Source organism: Sus scrofa, chromosome 8 (genome assembly GCF_054392235.1).
Source record: "Sus scrofa isolate SSC_HxYL_T2T_F1_AM1 chromosome 8, Sscrofa_HxYL_maternal_Yorkshire_Landrace_v2.0, whole genome shotgun sequence".
NCBI lineage: Eukaryota > Metazoa > Chordata > Mammalia > Artiodactyla > Suidae > Sus > Sus scrofa.
Window position 1 is genome coordinate 78,524,025 of NC_139390.1, and position 14,523 is coordinate 78,538,547.

Here is a 14,523-nt window from a genome sequence, read left to right on the forward strand (position 1 = left end):
GTTGAGTAATGACCTTAAGTCTCTCTGCAACCTTGATTCCCCTTTGCCACGTCATCTAAAGTATTCACAGGTTCCAGGGATTAGAATGTGGATGTCTTTGGGGAAGGGGAGAAGGCGTCATTCTGTCAACCCACGGGGCATTTGAACAAGGATGAACATCCACATAATTAAGATAGTCCCAGGGATGAGACAAAAGTAAACTTTAGTTGCTGGTTGTGTGTATCCCAGATCTTCTTTCTAGGATGATGAAACAAGTGCACCTTAGCTCATATGCTGCTAGCCCAAAGTTCACTATTCCCCTAATGTAGGGTGACTCCCATTGTAAATGAAGCAAAGGGATGACACACATTGAGCCTTATATTTGAAAGGCACGTACACTTATACAAAGCAGTTTAAGCTGCCAGGTATAGATGACAATACCATGAATGAAGTATCGTTTTTCTTTAGGTACAAATGAGGCAGGAGAATGAATGGGGAAAAGGAGTATAAAAGGGTGGCAATAAAAGAAATCCTTTCCAAATTGCCTTCTTTGGGATTTGATGTCATTGAAAAGGAAAGATGGAGTGGAGGAAACAGCCTCTGTAATCTACGAACTTCAAAAAGAAAGGGTAACTTTAAAAAAAAAAAATAGGGATCGTAATTCAATAGTTCAGGAAGTTGGCAGCATGATTTTATTATGACTCAGATGTGTTTTGTGGCTGAGGAAAGCAGTTCCACCTGCAATTGGGATACACCTGCCCTTAGGATTCATAAATCAGGTAACAGCTACACCAACAAGAAGCAACAACAACCAGTAACAACCAGCAGTAAATGCTGGCACTTGCGAAGTGCTTTCTATGTACCAAGCTCTATTCTAAGAGATCCACGCATGTTCTCTTTTTAATTTCCACAGCTCCATGAGGAAGGTAATATTATTATTGTCAGGTTTTTAAAATCACATTTTAATTTCCACAACTCCATGGAAGGTGATATTATGATTGTCAGGTTTTTAAAATCACAAATGAGATCTCTTGTCACCATTAAAGGTCTGATTTTTTTTTGGCTATGCCCATGGCATATAGAAGTTCCCAGGCCAGGGATCAGAACCTCCACAGCAACGGCAGTGACCTGAGCCACTGCAGTGACAATGCTGGATCCTTAACTTCCTGTACCACAAGGGAACTCCAAAAGTCTGAATTTTAAACAGATTCTTGGACTGGTGGCTTATATCCATCAGCTTGCTCGACTTGAACACCTGTCTCATCCCCAGTAGCTTTTCCAGAACTTCACCATGTTGCTCCGCGAGTTTTCCCAATTCAAACCTGGTCTTCTTTAGCAATTTTTCTTCTCTAATAAAGACATCATGCAGTGGATAAATAGATTGGCAAGCCTTTTTCTGATGCTGTCTGGTATCAATTTAATGACCACCTCTTTCAAGTCGTTTGTGTGCACCTCCTCTTGGATCAGGATTTCCACCATCTTTTTTCAGCTTTGGAGGATCTGTTTCTGTTTGGGCATAAGACATCTTTTGAATTTGATTGTTGAATTTTTTTAGGAAAGCCCTCACAGAATAGACAAAGCAAATAACCATCATTAGTCTTGACATCAACAAGAGCTTCAATCATGGTCTGCCATTTTTGGCCAGGGAGCACATTTTGTCATGGCTATGAACTGTGCCGTGGAAATTAGGCAGTTTTTGCTTTGAGCATCTTCAGTAATTAGCTTGAATTTTCAAATGCAACTTCATCATTCTGCACATCAGCAATGAATGTGATGCATCCCATCACTTCAAAAACATGACTCTTGAGGCCATCAGGTGCAATTTTGATTCTTTGACCTCTCGTGACTAGTGTTTTCCTGGTATTTCTTACGTTGAACATAGCAGGTGCTTCACCTCATACCAATCTTTCTTAGAACGTGGGTCAACCACTTTCTTCTTGGCTCCCTTTTGGCCGCCTTTTGTAAGCTGCTTATTCTTGATGATCTCCATGGTGCTGCTCAGGGAGCCTAAAGGATTTATGCCAGTTTTATACTTGAGAAACCAAGACCCAGAGTTTGGGTAGCTTTCAGAAGCTCTCATAGCCAGTAGGAAGTGCTAGTGTTGGGTTTTGAATTCAGACATCTTGATTCTCCAGAGTCCACCTACTTGGCACACTCTGCCACCCTATTACCCTCACCTACCAAATATTTGATTCTGTCTAGATTCTAGAGCTATTATCTGGGTAAAATATGGGATTAATCCTTTGCTGTATATGTTTTAAATTTGTGTGTGTTAAAAAGGAAAAATCCTGGGCTTCACAATTGAAGGTAAGCCATTGTCTCTTACTGTACTTACGTCATTAACACTCAGAGCACGTATTCCTGGTTCCTACCTGCCGCTTCCCCCAGAGGTATCTTTGGCCTGGCTGGACTCTGTTTTGTGCCATCTCATGTATAAATCCTGCTGGTTCCAACTTTCACACCGTTACCCCTCCCTCTCTGAAACTGCTTCTACCACCCATAACACCATCATCCTCTTCCCGTCAATCCAAATCACAGCCTTCCCTACCAAGACTTGGCTCACTGCCCCATCCCAGCCCCAACTTTCCATTCTTTATCTATAAGCAGGTGGGTCTGCTAGGGCACATCAGAGGTTAACCTCAAACACACGTGCCCTGACTTCTTGCTGGCTGACACCACTCAGATTTTAGAATGGATTCTTTCGCTGGGTTCTTCTAGCCTCCATGATATGAGCTAATCCCTGAGTCCTCTTCATAACTCTTCCTCTCAAGAGAATCATCCAAAGCTCCCCATCAACCTGCCATCTCAAGATGAAATGTACTGCCTTACTGCATTGTGAGATGCCTTGGAGATAAAAACAGTCCATAGATGAGGAAATGACTCATTTGGAACATACTTAGATTGTCTGGATGACCATGATGGCATTTCCTCACCTCTGGATTTTCTATTTCCATCTGTCCACATGGAGCAGTTTCTAACCTTCTGGCTTTCTTAGTGATCCTTGGTTTCAACGTACCAACATCAGCCATACACTCTCTCTTGGCCCATTTCTTCTGCACTGAAACAAAGATTATTTTATGAGCCATGGTTTCTGAGTTCAATGTGAAATTTACTTTTGGGAAGTTTCCTAAAACCTTGAGCTGGTTGAATGAGTTCATCCCAAAGTCATCTTTTTCATCTCCTTCCAAGAACCAAGCTAGATCGGCCTACTATTGACCCTTTAAAATAGCCAGTTCTGAGAATTCCCTTGTGGCTTAGTGGGATAATGATCTGGCATTGTCACTGCTGTGGCTCTGGTTGCTGCTGTGGCACAGGTTAAATCCCTGGCCTGGGAACTTCTACATGCCATGGGCGTGGCCAAAAAAGAATAAAATAAAATAAAACAGCCAGTTCTTTCTGAGGCTCTCTCCTTTTTCGTTGTTGTTGTTTCTTGTTTGGTTGGTTTTGTTTTGTTTTGTTTTGGCTATGCCCATGGAAAGCAGAAGTTTCTGGGCCAGGGATCAAACCTGAGCCACAGCTGCAGCCCAAGTTACAGCAGTGACAATGCTGGGTCCTTAATCCACTGAGCCACCAGGGAAGTCCTCTCCCTGCCTTTCTTGCTCTTTCCTTTAACAGCCTGTGTCCTTCATACCAGGGTAGCCTCACGTCTGCTGTCCTTAAACTGCTTTGTTTGGTCCCCTATTATTCCGTCCCCCTCTGTCCTGTGTTTGCATCAAGTCTTCCTTCCTCTCGTGTCCCCAGCACCTTTTATTAATGCGTCTTCCAGTACGAGTAGGTGTTTGCATTTGACCATTAAATCCATTAAATTGTAATCACTTTAAAGCCAAATGAGTTTTATTCAGGCTGTCCATCCTGCTTCTCCTAGCAAAATGCTTCTCATTTCTCACACAATAAATGCTCAATAAATGTTGAATGACGTAAAGGATATTAGCGCTATAAAGACTCAGCAATTATCTAATCTGACTTCATTACACAGAGAGAAATCTGAGACACAATGACGCTCATCTATTTGCCAAGATGTTTTCTGCCATAGCAAACAAGTTGTGTGTGTGTGTGTGTAAAGCTCAGCTAGTGAGAGAATAATTGCTTTCTGGATGGGCCATTTATACTTTTCCTAGCTCCCTGTTAGGCTGTTAACTTCTGGAAGCTAAGAATCTTTCCTCCCTCCTTTCCTTTCTTCTTTTCTTTCTCTTATCTGCAATGCATAACTGATGAAAATGAAAATGTATTAGTGAAGGAAGACAAACGAACATTAAATAGGATTTCTTTAAAGTCTTTGTTAGAAAGATGCTGAGGGCAGTGTGCAATTATGATACTAGAAAACCCTGCTTAGGAGTTCCTGTCGTGGTGCAACAGTAACAAATCCGACTAGGAACCAAGAGGTTGCGGATTCGATACCTGGCCTTGCTTGGTGGGTTAAGGAGCTGGTGTTACCGTGAGCTGTTGGTGTAGATCACAGATGCGGCTGGGATCTGGCGTTGCTGTGGCTGTGGCCAGCAGCTGTAGCTCCGATTCTACCCCTAGCCTGGGAACCTCCATATGCCACAGGTGTGGCCCTAAAAAACAAAACAAAAAAAAAACCAAAAACCCCTGCTTAAAAAATTAATGTAGGAGTTCCCTGGTGGTACAGCAGGTGAATGATCTGGCGCTGCCACTGCTGTGGCTTGGGTTGCTGCTATGGCATGGGTTTGAGCCCTGGACTGGGAACTTCTGTGCGCTGTGCAGCCAGAAAGAAAACACATTCTTTAAAATTAATTTTAATTTTAATAAATTAACTAGTAAGTAGGTTAAGTTTGACTCTCAATTTGTTGATGTCTTGAATATATAAAATGTTTGTATTGATTGAGAAATAAAGGAAATTCCTGTTTTTAATTTAACCTTTAAAAAACCATCCTAACTTAAAGTGCTATGTGTTTTTAGACAAAAACTAAGCTTGCGATGCTATCAATGTTGTTGGAAATAACTTTTATTTATGTAGCATGCTGAGACAGTGTGCCAGATGGCTTTTAGCATCAGTAAGAACTCACTTTCTTTTCCAGCTAATAGATGCCTAAGTCACTGCCTCCACTGCAGGGAACACAACTTAAGAAATATTTGTCTCATTGTAGTGAACCCACAATGTGATTGGAGACACACTGTGAGAGACTTTCTATCAATCTTTGAAAAAGACAAAACCCCAAGAGACATCCTGGCTCTTAACTAACCCGCAGACAGAATCTTCCAGTCTCTCCCTTTGATGTACTTTCGAACAGTGAACACTGTGATCCCAAGAGCTGCAGACTCTCTGTTCTCCCACTTGGTCTGTCTCAGGCATCCATCCATCTCTTATGCTGTGACTTTCCGGCCTTTCAGTGACTCGGCTAAGTCTAAGCACTGTTTCGTTCTCTCGTCTAATGACTATCCCCACAAAAGAAAACTTGTATATCCATCTGTAGAATGGAAGTGACGATTCTTTCCTGCCTTCAGAGGAGGCATTTCTAACTTGACTGATGTGCAGAACTTGCTGCCCGGGGATCTGAGCCTGAATTTACTCTTAAGTCAACTGCATTTTTTCATTCCCCAGCCATTCATGCATTTATTCATTTTATTCTTCTTCATCTCAAACTGCATTTTACCTTAGAGATTCAAATGATCTAGCTAAATAACGTCTTTATTTTTCAATGTCTTTGTTTTGTCTGTATTGATTTAGGGTTGCAGTTCTGTTCTTTTCTTTTCAGGTCCGCACCCCTGGCATATGGAGGTCCCCAGGCTAGGAGTCAGTCTGGAGCTGCAGTTGCTGGCCTACACCACAGCCACAGCTATGCAGGATCTGAGCCACCTCTGTGACCTACACGGAAGCTCACGGCAACACCACATCCTTAACCTACTGAGCAAGGCCAGGAATCCAACCAGCACCCTCAAGGATTCTAGTCAGGTTTGTTACCACTGAGCCATGATAGGAATTCCATAGGGTCGTAATTTCTATGTTATCTTTTTCCCTTTCATTTTAGGTAAGCCTGTCCAAAATATATATCCCAGACACTATAGGACTTAGAGTGAAAACAAATAACTTTCATTTCTACCATTTATTAACTGGCCTGGTCTGCAATGGGCCATGGCTTTCCAGAAGACAACTCTCAAAATTCATTGTGATTTAAGTGATGCAGTGAATATTCTTTCTGATGAGTTGGGAGACTGTTCTCCCCCTCCACCCCATAACTGTTGATTTGTTGGGTTATTTTTCACTTGAAAACAATAAAATTTCCTGGGGTTGCTTTTGTCATAGCAGGTTGACTCACGTTCCTGAGATCTAGCATGTAATTGGCACACTGGCTCACACAGGCTTCACAAAACTCTGTGAGGTACAGGTGCAATTATTATTCCCACTTTATAGATTCCAGTTTAAGAAACTGGAGTCATAAAAGTGGCTAGGGCCTGATCCAAGACTTTTTAAACTTTTTTTTTTTAATCTTTTCCCAGGGCCACACCCTTGGCATATGGAGACTCCCAGGCTAGGGGTCTAATCAGAGCTGTAGCCACCAGCCTATGCCACAGCCACAGCAACATGGGATCCGAGCTGCGTCTGTGACCCACACCACAGCTTACGGCAACACTGGATCCTTAACCCACTGAGCGAGGCCAGGGATGGAACCCAAAACCTCATGGTTCCTAGTTGGATTCGTTAACCACTGTGCCACGACGGGAACTCCAAAGACTTTTTAAACTTTAAGCCTGAGAAATACCTTTTAAAGTTACTGTGTTGTCCTTGTATAGTTCCAAAGAATACTTCCAAAGAATACTCCAGTCTGCTTTGCCCCATCTGATGAGGAACTGGGGGAAGAAGTGGGCTGTGTGAACTGTGGGATAGTCAGACAGCTCAATGGCATCTTGAAGGTCACTTGCGAGGTGAAATGAGGAGTGTGCCTGAAATGTCAACCTTCAGAATTAAATTGGGGAGCTCCCGTCATGGTGCAGTGGTTAACGAATCTGACTAGGAACCATGAGGTTGTGGGTTCGATCCCTGGCCTCACTCAGTGGGTTAAGGATCTGGCGTTGCTGTGAGCTGCGGTGTAGGTCGAAGATGCGGCTCGGATCCCGTGTTGCTGTGGCTGTGGCGTAGGCCGGTGGCTACAGCTCCCATTAGACCCTTAGCCTGGGAACCTCCATATGCTGTGGGTGCGGCCCTAGAAAAGGCAAAAAGAAAAAAAAAAAAAAAAGAATTAAATTGGATTCCCTGAAACTTCTCAAGCCCTGTTTTTCTGCTGTTTTACTTCTGCCAGGTTCTTTTTTTTCTTTTTAGGGCTTCACCCACTGCGTATGGAGATTCCCAGGCCAGGGGTCTAATCGGAGCTGTTGCTGCCAGCCTATACCACAGCCACAGCAACGCCAGATCCGAGCTGCGTCTGCCACCTACAGCACAGCTCACAGCCACACAGACCCTTAACCCATTGAGTGAGGCCAGGGATCGAAACCACATCCTCATGGATGCTAGTCAGTTTCATTAACCACTGAGCCATGATGGGAGCTCCTATTTCTGCCAGATTCTAACCTTGGTCTCAGTTCACCTCTCTGTGTGATTTTTCAGCTGAGCTCCTGTGTTTCTAGCTCCATGCCCAGTCATCCTCTTGACCCTTTGTTTTTCTCTCCTGCCCTCCTCTCCTCAATTGCCCTAAACTGGCCCCTCCCCAGCAGCCTAAACCCTAGGGCTTACTTCTTGGGCCGGATACGCTCCATCACATGCTTAAGCCATGATAAAACCTTAACCCTCAAATCAGACCCATTACCCAAGGAGAAACACTAATTGATGAAATGAACACTAAACAGGTTAAAGCTAACAGGGGCTGGATCCAGTTAATACAGGGATCAGACTTGTCAGGAAGGAGTGAGATGGAAGCAGAGGTCAGAATGATGTAGGGCACAGGTCAAGGAATGCAGGGAGTTCCCGTCGTGGCACAGTGGTTAACGAATCCGACTAGGAACCATGAGGTTGCGGGTTCGATCCCTGGCCTCACTCAGTGGGTTAAGGATCCGGCGTTGCCATGAGCTGTGGCATAAGTCGCAGACGCGGCTCGGATCCCACGTTGCTATGGCTCTGGTGTAGACCAGTGGCTTCAGCTCCGATTAGACCCCTAGCCTGGGAACTCCATTTGCCATGGGAGCAGCCCTAGAAAAATGTAAAAAGACAAAAAAAAAAAAAAAAAAAAAAGTCAGGGAATGCAGGTGACCCTGAGAAGCCAGAGCAGGCAAGGCAACAATGTCCCTCTGGAGCTTCCAAAAGGAACATAACTCTGCCGAAATCATAGGCATCTATCAGTCCAGTAAAATCCATGGACTCTGACCTCCAGTGCTGTCAGATGATAAATTTCCATTGTTTGAACCCCCAAGTCTATGGTCATTTGTTACAGCAGCGATAGGAAACTAACTCACTGCATTATTTAGCCCACTGCGCTTTTCAGAATTATAGAGAATAAAATATCACACTGAAAGGGAAAGTGAAGAAGGAGAGGCTGCAAAGAGTGAATAGCAGTGGAGGAAAAATCACCCAGTTTGACCCCAGGTAAGGTCAGTGATCAAAGCCTATGTTTGAGTCACAATCAGACTTGAGCTTCAAACTGATAGAGCATTGCTTTTTCTGGAGACTTCAAGTTCATGACTCCCCTGGCCCAGCTTGGTGAAGAGACCTAGTTATGCGCTCAGTAACACAACAGATGGTCTTTCAAGAAGGAATGTCCTTCGTACCAAACTTGGTCTCATTTAGTTTGTTCGTTTCTAGCTGTTGCTAGTTTCATAGCATAGTACATCCGCTTGGCTCTCGCAGCTTGTCTACTGCTTAGCTGACAATACGTGCATTCAACTATCAGCTCTGGTCCCATGACTTGCACCCACCTTCCCTGAAAAGCGTGGTTTCTGGGTCTCCTAACAGAGCCTCTACTTGGCATAATCCTGGGACCTCCACATACAGTGGTTACCCTCAGAGCCACTGCCGCCCGGTAGGGTCCTGGTTTAGCTGGCCTCATTCCTCACCCAGTCTTGGCACCTGGAAACCTGGTTCAGACAGATTCTCGGAATCTGAGATCTCAAACATTGTAAAAAGATCTCAAAACACAGGCCATTTAAGTGGAGTAAGCATTCTTCAGGTTTAGCTGGACCAGGTACCTATTACTTTGGGTGTTAAATTATATCCTGAGCCACACATTTGCTAGAAGGTAAGAAGAAAGATAGCCTTTCTGGAGTTGTCTTATTCTTCTCCTTTGAAAAGTTAAAAAAAACTTTTTTAAATGAAGCATAGTTTATTTACAATGTTTCAGATGTACAGCAAACTGTTTTTTGTGCATATATAAACAAGATATTATTGCAAGATGTTGAATATAGTTCCCTGTGCTATACAGTAGATCCTTGTTTATCTATTTCATATATAATAGTGTGTATCTGTTAATCCCAACTGTCCCCTTTGGTAACCACAAGTTGTTTTAAAAGTTAATTTTTTTTTTTTTTTTTTTTTTTTTTTTTTGCTTTTTAGGGCTGTACCTGAAGCATTTGGAGGTTCCCAGGCTAGGGGGAGAATCAGAGCTACAGCTGCCAGCCTAAGCCACAGCCACAGCATGCCAGATCTGAGTCACATCTGCGACCTACACCACAGCTCACAGTAACACGGGATGTGTAACCCACTGAGCGAGGCCAGGGGTTGAACCCGCAACCTCATGGTTCGTAGTTGGATTCATTTCCACTGCGCCACGACGGAACTCCTAAAAGTTAAAATTTTTAATGGAGGAAGTTGTATGGGTATAATTTAAGATTTTCTCATCTTGTGTGTGCAGTCTTCTGAGAAGTTCACATTTTTCAGGTCTTGTCTCATGGAAACTAGGAAATGAGCTGCTGGAATTCAGACTTGGGACCTGGCTGGGTTCTGGAAATAAATACATATGTTGGGTGTTGAGATAAATCATTAAAAGAGGAGAAGGACTAGACTTGTGGGATGCAAAGGCAGAAAATAAGTTGTTATTTTTGATTTTTTTCATATTTTCACTTTGGAGTAATTACTGATGAACTGCAGATCAAAAAAAAAAAAAAAAAAAGTCAAAAAAGGAGCCACTGACCTCAGTATAAACTGCAGGCAGGTTAAAAGAATTAGTCTTGTTCTTCAGGATTGCATTCATAGTTGCCTAGTGTGTGCTCTTGGCTTAAAACTTACAATTAAATAAGCGGTTGGGGAGTTCCCGCCATGGCTTAGTGGTTAACAAACCCGACTAAGAACCATGAGATTGCGAGTTTGATCCCTGGCCTTGCTCAGTGGGTTAAGGATCCAGTGTTGCTGTGAGCTGTGGTGTAGGTAGACGAGGCTTGGATCTGCTGTGGCTGTGGCTGTGGTGTAGGCTGGCAGCTGTAGCTCCAATTGGACCCCTAGCCTGGGAACCTCCAAACGCCGTGGGTGTGGCCCTAAAAGGACAAAAGACAAATAAATAAATAAATAAATAAGAGGTTGGGCTTTCTCTTAAACAATTGCTATCACAGCTTCCACTACATATGCAAGTTAATGCATTTAACCTTTAAGAAGCAGTCGTTGGGGTGGGCCCTTCCAGTGAGCCAAGACTTATTGCAGATTTCTGAACGTGGCACCATCAAGGGCTATAGCCAACTTTCCTCCCTGTCAGGGAAGCAAACTAAAGAAGGGAGGACATGGATACATAATATCAATATTTATACTTACTCAGTTCTGGCTGTGAGTCTGGCACTATGTTAGATTTTCATTTATTATTTCACAGAATGAGATTTGGTTTTGTATATGAGAAAAGAGATTTTTCACAAAAGATGGAGTCAGGATGTAAAGCTAAATTATTTCGTACATTCGGTAGCACATTATTTAAACTTTATATTTATTGAATGCCTCCAATATGACAGAATTGGAGAAACAACAGCAAACAAGATTCTTGCACCCAAAAGATGAAATATATTCCCTGTTTCTTTCTCTCTCTCTCTCTCTTTTTCCTTTTCAGCTGCATATGTGGCATAAGGAAATTCCCAGGCTAGGGGTCAAATTAGAGCTGCAGCTGCTGGCCTACGCCACAGCTGTAGCAATGCAGGGATCTGAGCCACCTATGCCACCTACACCCCAGCTCATGGCAACATGATATCCTTAACGCACTGAGCAAGGCCAGGGGTCGAACCCATGTCCTCGTGGATACTAGTCAGGTTCATTACCACTGAGCCACAATGGGAGCTCCCATCCCTGTTTCTTTTTATATCACTTGAAACTGATCTAGCTGCTGTCACACACCTTTCACTGCTCTGCAAAAAGATTAGACTTCCGGTACAATTGTCAGCATCTCCTTTTTTTTTTTTTTTTTTTTTTTTTTTTTTTTGCTTAGGGACTTTATTTTGCCTCCCCTTTGGTTAATGACTCTGGGAGTGACCCTCAACCCATGACCGAGGGGAGTCAGAAGATGGACAGCCTAGCCCTTTCATCCTTTGGGTGGGCTAAGCCCACGAGGTCCTGCAGCTCCAATTTGACCCCTAGCCTGCGAATTGCCTTATGCAACCCTTATAGCTGCCTTGATAATGTGTCTGCCTTCCTTTTCCTGCTTCTTTTGCCCACTTTCCTTTCAGTTTTCTTTACTTCCCAGAGAAACTCCTTGCTTTTGATTCTTGTCTCAGAGTCTGCTTCGGGGAAACCCAAACCCAGATAACCACCAAGTAGAGAATGCTTACTGAGTGAAAGCCAGAACCTAAGATCTAATGTAGAAGTTGCTGTCATGGCTCAGCAGGTTAAGAACCCGACACAGTGTCCGTGAGAATGTGGGTTCGATCTTTGGACTCGCTCAGTGGGCTAAGGATCTGGTGTTGCAGTGGCTGTGGGGTAGGCTGGTAGCTGCAACTCTGATTCAACCCCTGGCCCAGGAACTTCCATCTGCCACAGGTGCCGCCCTAAAAAAGAAGAAAAAAAAATCTAATGTAGATCTGTTCCCAAAGCCTATGGTCTTTCCACTCTGCTCTGGAATTCAAGCAGGAGGAATCCCATAGTTTCTTAGACCTTGCATGTCCTTGGATACTAAGAAAAGGAGAAATTTATTCTTAGGTACGATGTTTTGTAATTCTCTCTTTCATCCTCTACCCTCTCAGTGATGGGCCTGCCTTTCTGTTTTTTTTTCCCTCCATCAAATGCTTCGTTGAGCCTCATTGTTTTTATTCTTGCTTCATTTTTCTGTATCAGTCAAGCACCATGAGACTTTCCCCTCCCCTCTGAGAGGCAGATCCAGTCTCTCTTGTGTTCCATAGGTTCTTTTATTCCATAGGTTCCGTAAGTTAGTGGTTAAGGAAAATGTGGCCCCCTGAGCAGAACAGAGAAAATTATATCTGGTGTGGGGAGGGCTCTCGGAGCATAGTTTCTTTTCTAGAATTTTATGTTCTTTTTCTTTCTCAATTCATTCTGTAAACATAGCACGTGAAGAAAAGTAAACAACATACTATTTTTTTTTTCATCGTTTGTCGTTTTTAGGGCCGCACCCTCGGCATATGGAGTTTCCCAGGCTGGGGGTCAAATCAGAGCCCACAACCATAGCAACGCGGGATCCGAGCCGCATCTGCGACCTACACCACAGCTCAGGGCAATGCTGGATCCTTAACCCACTGAGCGAGGCCAGGGATCGAACTCACAGCCCATGGTTCCTAGTTGGATTCGTTTCCGCTGCGTCACGATGGGAATTCCTGTACTATTTTTTAGTCTAAGATATTTGACAGTATAACCTGGCAGTGGTGTGAAGTTTGGCACCTAAGCAAACAATGAAATAGAACATACTCTATCTCAACCCCCAAATAACAGAATAACTTTTCAACACTGAAATGTAGTTTCCTGGTATAACTGGTGCCACTGCCAAATTCTATACAAGAAGCTTCTTTTCTTGTGGAGCCATTTCCCCACAGTATAAATTCTTTGACTCCCTATGTTGTCTCTTCCCAATTTCCTTGTTTTTGCTTGACTTCACTGAGGACTGACACACAGTAGGTTCATGTGACGGCCATTAGTCTCTCTTAAACTTCAACTTTATCTTGAATGGATAGGATAATGGATACATTTTATGTGATATAATCCATGTTGTCAGCTATATGAAACTGGCAACTCCAGAGAAACTAAACATGCTTCTGGTCTTCTCTTTATTGTGTTTCTATTTGAATATAATAATGCAAAAGGCATTGTTCCTTCCTCCAGAAAAAGCACTTTTATAGCAGTCTGAACTCTGAGTAATAGAGCAATAAGCATATTTTCTATTAAAAAAGAGAGAGAGGGAGAGAGAAGATGGGAATTCCCTGGTGGTGTAGTGGATAGGATTTGGTGCTTTCACTGCTGTGGCCTGGGTTCAATCTCTGGTCTTGGAACTGAGATCCCACATCAAGCTGCTGCATGCCTGGGGTGGAGTCGGCTGGGGGGGGAATGGCAAAAAAATTTTTAAAATCCCGACACAATTAGCTTATAAAATAAAGAAAAAAATCTTTAAAAAAAAAAAAAAGGTATTGTCCTATGGAGCATCAGGTTGAGGATCCAGCATTGTCACTGTAGTGGCTTGAGTTGCTGCTGTGGCATGGGTTTGATCCCTGGCCTGGGAACTTCCACATGCCATGGGTGTGGCCAAGATAAATAGGTGAAAATAAAAGAGAAGATAAGGAAGATAAGTATTCACTTCTTTGTGTTAGTGGGAAATAAGCATTTTCTTAAAATTGTGTGGTTGGAGTTCCCGTGGTGACAGGGTGGTTAACAAATCCAACTAGGAACCATGAGGTTGTGGGTTCTATCCCTGGCCTTGCTCAGCAGGTTAAAGATCCAGTGTTGCCCTGAGCTGTGGTGTAGGTCACAGATGTGGCTCGGATCCTGTGTTGCTGTGGCTCTGGCGCACGCCAGCGGTTACAGGTCCTCTTAGACCCCTAGCCTGGGAACTTCCATATGCCAAGGGAGCGGCCCTAGAAAAGGCAAAAAGACAAAAAAACAAAACAAACAAAAAAATCCTGTGTGTTTGTGTGTGAGTGAGAGCATGCGCATAGGGAGGAACATTTCATCGTAATAATGGAGATCTTGGCGAGTCAGTGTCCATTTGAACCTCATGACGTTGATTGCCGAGCACATTCATGCTCATTCTCGATCCAGGGAGCCTAAGGAACAGAAAATAGATTCAGAAAGTACATAGAAGAAAAGCATCTCTCAATCTCCCACCTCTCAAGCAAGGGAAAGGATGCATTCTTCAGTCAAAAGTTCCTTAGTTGGTCCTATTTATGCTGTCATTTCATGGAGGTTAGAAATCGACCTGTCCAGTCACTGCTAGTGGGAATGTAAAATGATGCAGCCACTTTGGAAAAACAGATGGCAGTTTCTTCAAATGTTAAACATGGAGTGACCATATTACCCAACAATTATGTTTCTAAAAGACATCCAGGAGAAATGAAAATGTATGTCCATACAAAGACACAGATGTTTGTAGCTGCATTGTTCACAATAGGCATGAAGTGGAAAAAAATCCCAATGCTTATCAACTGGTTAAACAAAACGTGGTATAGCCATCTGATAGACTACTATTTAGC

General features: G+C 43.3%; 1 protein-coding gene and 1 pseudogene across 3 annotated transcripts in view; one reads left to right on the top strand and one right to left on the bottom strand.

Moving 5' to 3' along the window:
* The window catches only part of SHROOM3 (shroom family member 3), a 349,594-nt gene that overhangs the window by 5,766 nt on the left and 329,305 nt on the right, over positions 1 to 14,523 (top strand). The window lies entirely within an intron of this gene.
* On the bottom strand, positions 1,179 to 1,969 carry LOC146400877 (small ribosomal subunit protein eS1 pseudogene; annotated as a pseudogene).